Below are 5000 nucleotides of genomic sequence, written 5' to 3' on the forward strand. Positions count from 1 at the left end.
TAGATCTCTAGATAACCCTAGCCCCTAGCCCTTAGCCCCCCGGGGTTAAAAACAAACAATAAAAACTCTCTCTCCCATAGACAGGCATTGAAACTGGGCGCCGCTATAGTGTCAAGCAGTTGTACATGCTAAAGGGTACTGCCAATAGTTTCTCAATTATCAAGCCATTGTTTTCTTATGAAGAGCAAAAGTTGTTTCGTTTTCATCGACGGAATAAGAACAATCATAACAGCAACGAGAGTAGTATTCATTCGTTTTATTGACGAAGCGCCTTTCGAGACACAGATGAGAGACAGACATTGACCGAGTGAATGTCCTGATGCTGCGATACCGCCTACCTGATGGTTCTCACTGCTACCATCAGGTAGGCGGTAGCGCAGCATCAGGACCCGCACCAGCCGACTTCATGATAGCTTCTTCCCCTGAGCGATCAGACTTCTGAACTCTTGATCTCCCACGATCAAATACATCAGCACTGCGCTTTATGACCCTTACTCTTATACCTCACACCGGAGTGTCATAAATTATATTATTATTATATTATATTCTCTCTTAATAACTGACTATCGACCGACAGCTGAATGTCAATACACTACAATACTGTACATTCTGTATATACTATATATACTTTTTTATACATTTTATTTTTTATTTTTATTGAATAATGTGTATCTATATAGTGCGTATTGTATACTGTACAGTGTATGTTATTATTTGTGTACTGTTGAGTGTAATTATGTGCATATCAGATGTTTAAATTGTGTTGTGTTAATTTGATGTTACGGTAAACTGGCACTGTCTCATCACTGTCATGACTGCTATGTTGATCGGAACTGCACCCCGGAATTTCACACACCATTGCACTTGTGTATATGGCTGTGTGACAATAAAGTGATTTGATTTGCTTTGATTTGATTTGATTTGATTTGAGTGTAACAGCAAAGGCTGTCCATTGAACGGGTCACTACGTGAAGCCAGAGAGAAGGAATGCAAGTCTGTGACACAGTGTTGACTCCCGTTTTTGTTTTCCCACTGGATGGCAGTCTACACAATGTGAGTCTATGGAAAAACGTTGGTCCGTGGGTGGCCGCTAAGCCGAAGGTGCTGGCAGTCTGGGAGTCAGGCCCACCCGGGGGTTTTCAAGGTGGCCGAGAACGCCAGCGCTGGCCCCGTGACTCTGGGAGGTACGCTCGCGGAGATACGGGGCTTCGCTATGACCCGCATCACATATGGTGTTGGCCATAGCGAAAACTGACAGCCGGATTCTAAGTCCAGCGAGGGCGGGTTCTCCCGGGGGCGCCCCGGGGGACCGTGCTAGGAGCGCGTTTCGGGGCGTTTGGAGTCGACTGGTGAAGTTTTGTGGGGAGCGTTTTTGGGGGCCCTTGGCAGGCTTGGGGTCAGGCCCTTAGGATATAGGGATGAAAACCACCACGCTCGTGCCGGATCGCCATAACTTTTGCCGGGAAGGTGGCAGAGGCACGAAAGCGAGCCCTACCCCCCGTTTTCGAGGGCGCTCTTTCCAACGGCGCCACCGCCGAGTCTCTCCGAGGTCGGCGAGGGCCTCAACCCGATTGGCCCTCGTAAGAAGTGCCGTTTACTTAATTGACCCAAGTCCAGCGAGGGCGGGTTCTCCCGGGGCGCCCCGGGGGACCGTGCTAGGAGCGCGTTTCGGGGCGTTTGGAGTCGACTGGTGAAGTTTTGCGGGGAGCGTTTTTGGGGGCCCTTGGCAGGCTTGGGGTCAGGCCTTAGGGTCAGGCCTTAGGATGTAGAGATGTATAGTCTACAGACGCCATCGTCTATAACTTTGGTTCCGTTGGCCCGATTTGGTTGAAACTTTGCACACGTGTTCTAGGTGAGATCCTCTACCTACATCGGAATGGTTTCGACCTAGATCGGTCTCAGGAGTCGTGGTTTTGACTCAAAAACGTACTGCAGAGGCCCACTGTAGGCTTAAGAAAATTGACTCCGTTTTTAGTGTCATCAAGTGGGTTCCCCAGGGGCTAGGCGCACAAAACTGTACTATGTGCCTCGTGGGAAGACCCCGATAGCGTGCGCAAAGGATGAGAGCGATCGCTCGTTCGTGGCCGACGTGGCGGGCTAAAACGTACTACGGGGCCCACTATAGGCCTAACTTAATTGACCCAGTTTTTATTGTAGTAACATGGGTTCCCTTGGGGCAAGGCACACGAAACTGTAATATGTGTCTCGTGGGAAGACCCCGATAGCGTGTGCAAAGATTGGGAACGATCGCTCGATCGAGGCCAACGTGGCGGGCTAAAACGTGCTACAGCGTGCCCACTATAGGCCTAACTTAATTGACCCAGTTTTTAGTGTAGTAAAATGGGTTCCCCTGGGGCTAGGCACACAAGACTGTAGTATGTGTCTCGTGGGAGGACCCCGATAGCGTGTGCAAGGTTTGGGAACGATCGCTCGATCGAGGCCAACGTGGCGGGCTAAAATGTGCTACAGGTGCTCACATGTAGGGTTAGGGTTAGGTTAGGGTTAGGGTTGGGATATAGGGATGAAAACCACCATGCTCATGCCGGATTGCCATAACATTTGCCAGGAAGGTGATAGAGGCACGAAAGCAAGCCCTACCCATCCATTTTCAAGGGTGCTCTTTCTAATGGTGCCACTGCCAAGTCTCTATGAGGTCAGCAAGTGCCCCAACCCGATTGGCCCTCCTACAAAGTGCCGTTTACATTTTAGAGACTAGGTGGCCACAACACACTACAAAGGCACTGCTGGGATTTGAACCCACGACCTCCTGTTTACTAGGCAGGCATTTTAACCAACTAAGCCACAGCACCTTTTGCTGCAAAGTGTCCATGGGAGGTCATCAGATCAATGAGTAGGCCATGCTATTGAGAACACGAATGTGTTTGAGAAAAGAGTTTTGGTGGTCAGATAGATTTGTTTGTTGGCCAAGTGTGCTTAGCAAATTGACTAAGACAGTGACTCTGTTGGGACTTGAACCCACAACCTTTGAATGGCCACATTTTTCAATCTAGAAGTCCAATGCGCTATCCATTGCGCCACAAAGCTCATCATGTTGTGTCGTCAACACTCTGAGGTTACACTCTCTGTAGTAAGGAAATCATCTTCCCAAGAATTAAGAATTGAACACACTTTAAATAGGAGGTGTCAGGACCTCCTATCCTCAGGAGGGGCCAGATAGCACAGTCACTGTCAGATAAGCACTGTTAAGATTTGAAACCAGGATATCTTGTTTATAAGAAATATACCTTGACCAGCTAAGCCACAGTACCCTGTTGGAAAAGTGCTTTAGCATGTCAAAGTATCATCAAAATATAGCCAAGGAAAGATTTGTGAACAGGATTGGCTTGTACCCTTGATAAGTGCAGCAAATTTACTTGAATAACCTTTTTTTTGTTGGCTTTTAGAAAAGCACACATTTCTAAACATCTAAGTTCCTGAGGTGCACAACACACTAAAAAGGCACTGCTGGGATTTGAACCCAGGATCTCCTGTTTACAAGACAGGCACTTTAACCAACTAAGCCACAGCACCCTTTTGCTGCAAACTCTCCATGGGAGGTCATCAGATCAATGAATAGGCCATGCTATTGACAACATAATACAGGTGCATCTCAATAAATTAGAATGTCGTGGAAAAGTTCATTTATTTCAGTAATTCAACTCAAATTGTGAAACTTGTGTATTAAATAAATTCAATGCACACAGACTGAAGTAGTTTAAGTCTTTGGTTCTTTTAATTGTGATGATTTTGGCTCACATTTAACAAAAACCCACCAATTCACTATCTCAAAAAATTAGTATTTGTATTTGTTTGAGAACAGAGTTTTGGTGGTCAGATAGCCTTGTTGTTTTTTGAAGTGTGCTCAGCCAAATGACAAATGCTGCAACTGGAACCCACAACATTTGAATGGCCAAATTTGGCAAACTAGAAGTCCAACGGTTAGGGTTAGGATATAGGGATGAAAACCACCATGCTCATGCCGGATTAGGGTTAGGTTAGGGTTTAGGGTTAGGATATAGGGATGAAAACCACCATACTCATGCCGGATTGCCATAACTTTTGCCAGCAAGGTGATAGAGGCATGAGAGCAAGCCCTACCCCCCATTTTCGAGGGTGCTCTTTCCAGTGGTGCCACCGCCGAGTCTCTATGAGGTCAGCAAGTGACTCAACCCGATTGGCCCTCCTACAAAGTGCCGTTTACATCTTAGAGACTCAGCGGCCACAACACACTACAAAGGCACTGCTGGGATTTGAACCAAGGATCTCCTGTTTACTAGGCAGGCACTTTAACCAACTAAGCCACAGCACCTTCTGCTGCAAAATTTTCATGGGAGGGTGACTAAGAAGAGCAAAACATCCAGACGAGAGGTCATCAGATCAAGGAATAGGCCATGCTATTGAGAGCATGAAAGTGTTTGTTTGAGAAAAGAGTTTTGGTGGTCAGATAGACTTGTTTGTTGGCCAAGTGTGATTAGCAAAATGACTAAGGCAGTGACTCTGGTGGGACTTGAACCCACAACCTTTGAATGGCCACATTTTTCAATCTAGAAGTCCAATGCACTATCCATTGTGCCACAGAGCCCACATTATGCACCTTGTTGTGTCTCCAACACTCTGAGGTTACACTCTCTGTGGTAAGGAAATCAACTTCACAAGAATTGAACGCACTTTCAAAAGATGTCAGGACCTATTGTCCTCAGGAGGGGCCAGATAGCACAGTCACTGCCAGATAAGCACTGCTAAGATTTGAAACCAGGATCTCCTGTTTATAAGAAAGGTACCTTAGGGTTAGGATATAGGGATGAAAACCACCATGCTAATGCCAGATTGGGGTTAGGGTTAGGTTAGTTAGGGTTAGGTTAGGTTAGGGTTAGGGTTAGGATATAGGGATGAAAACCACCATGCTCATGCCGGATTGCCATAACTGGTAGGGTTAGGGTTAGGGAGTCAGGCCCACCCGGGGGTTTTCAGGGTGGCCGAGAACGCCAGCGCTGTCCCCG

The 5000-nt window shown here is 46.9% G+C and overlaps 2 non-coding genes across 2 annotated transcripts; both read right to left on the bottom strand.

The window, feature by feature from the left end:
• Positions 1–3457: 3457 nt before the first annotated feature.
• Positions 3458–3531, bottom strand: trnat-ugu (transfer RNA threonine (anticodon UGU)). Its single transcript has one exon. It is a non-coding gene; the product is annotated as a tRNA-Thr (tRNA).
• A 961-nt stretch (positions 3532–4492) lies between these two features.
• On the bottom strand, positions 4493–4582 carry trnar-ucu (transfer RNA arginine (anticodon UCU)). Its single transcript is given in 2 exon segments — positions 4493–4528; positions 4546–4582. It is a non-coding gene; the product is annotated as a tRNA-Arg (tRNA).
• Positions 4583–5000: the final 418 nt, after the last annotated feature.

The sequence above is a fragment of the Myxocyprinus asiaticus genome, unplaced genomic scaffold (genome assembly GCF_019703515.2).
Source record: "Myxocyprinus asiaticus isolate MX2 ecotype Aquarium Trade unplaced genomic scaffold, UBuf_Myxa_2 HiC_scaffold_109, whole genome shotgun sequence".
Taxonomy (NCBI): Eukaryota; Metazoa; Chordata; class Actinopteri; order Cypriniformes; family Catostomidae; genus Myxocyprinus; species Myxocyprinus asiaticus.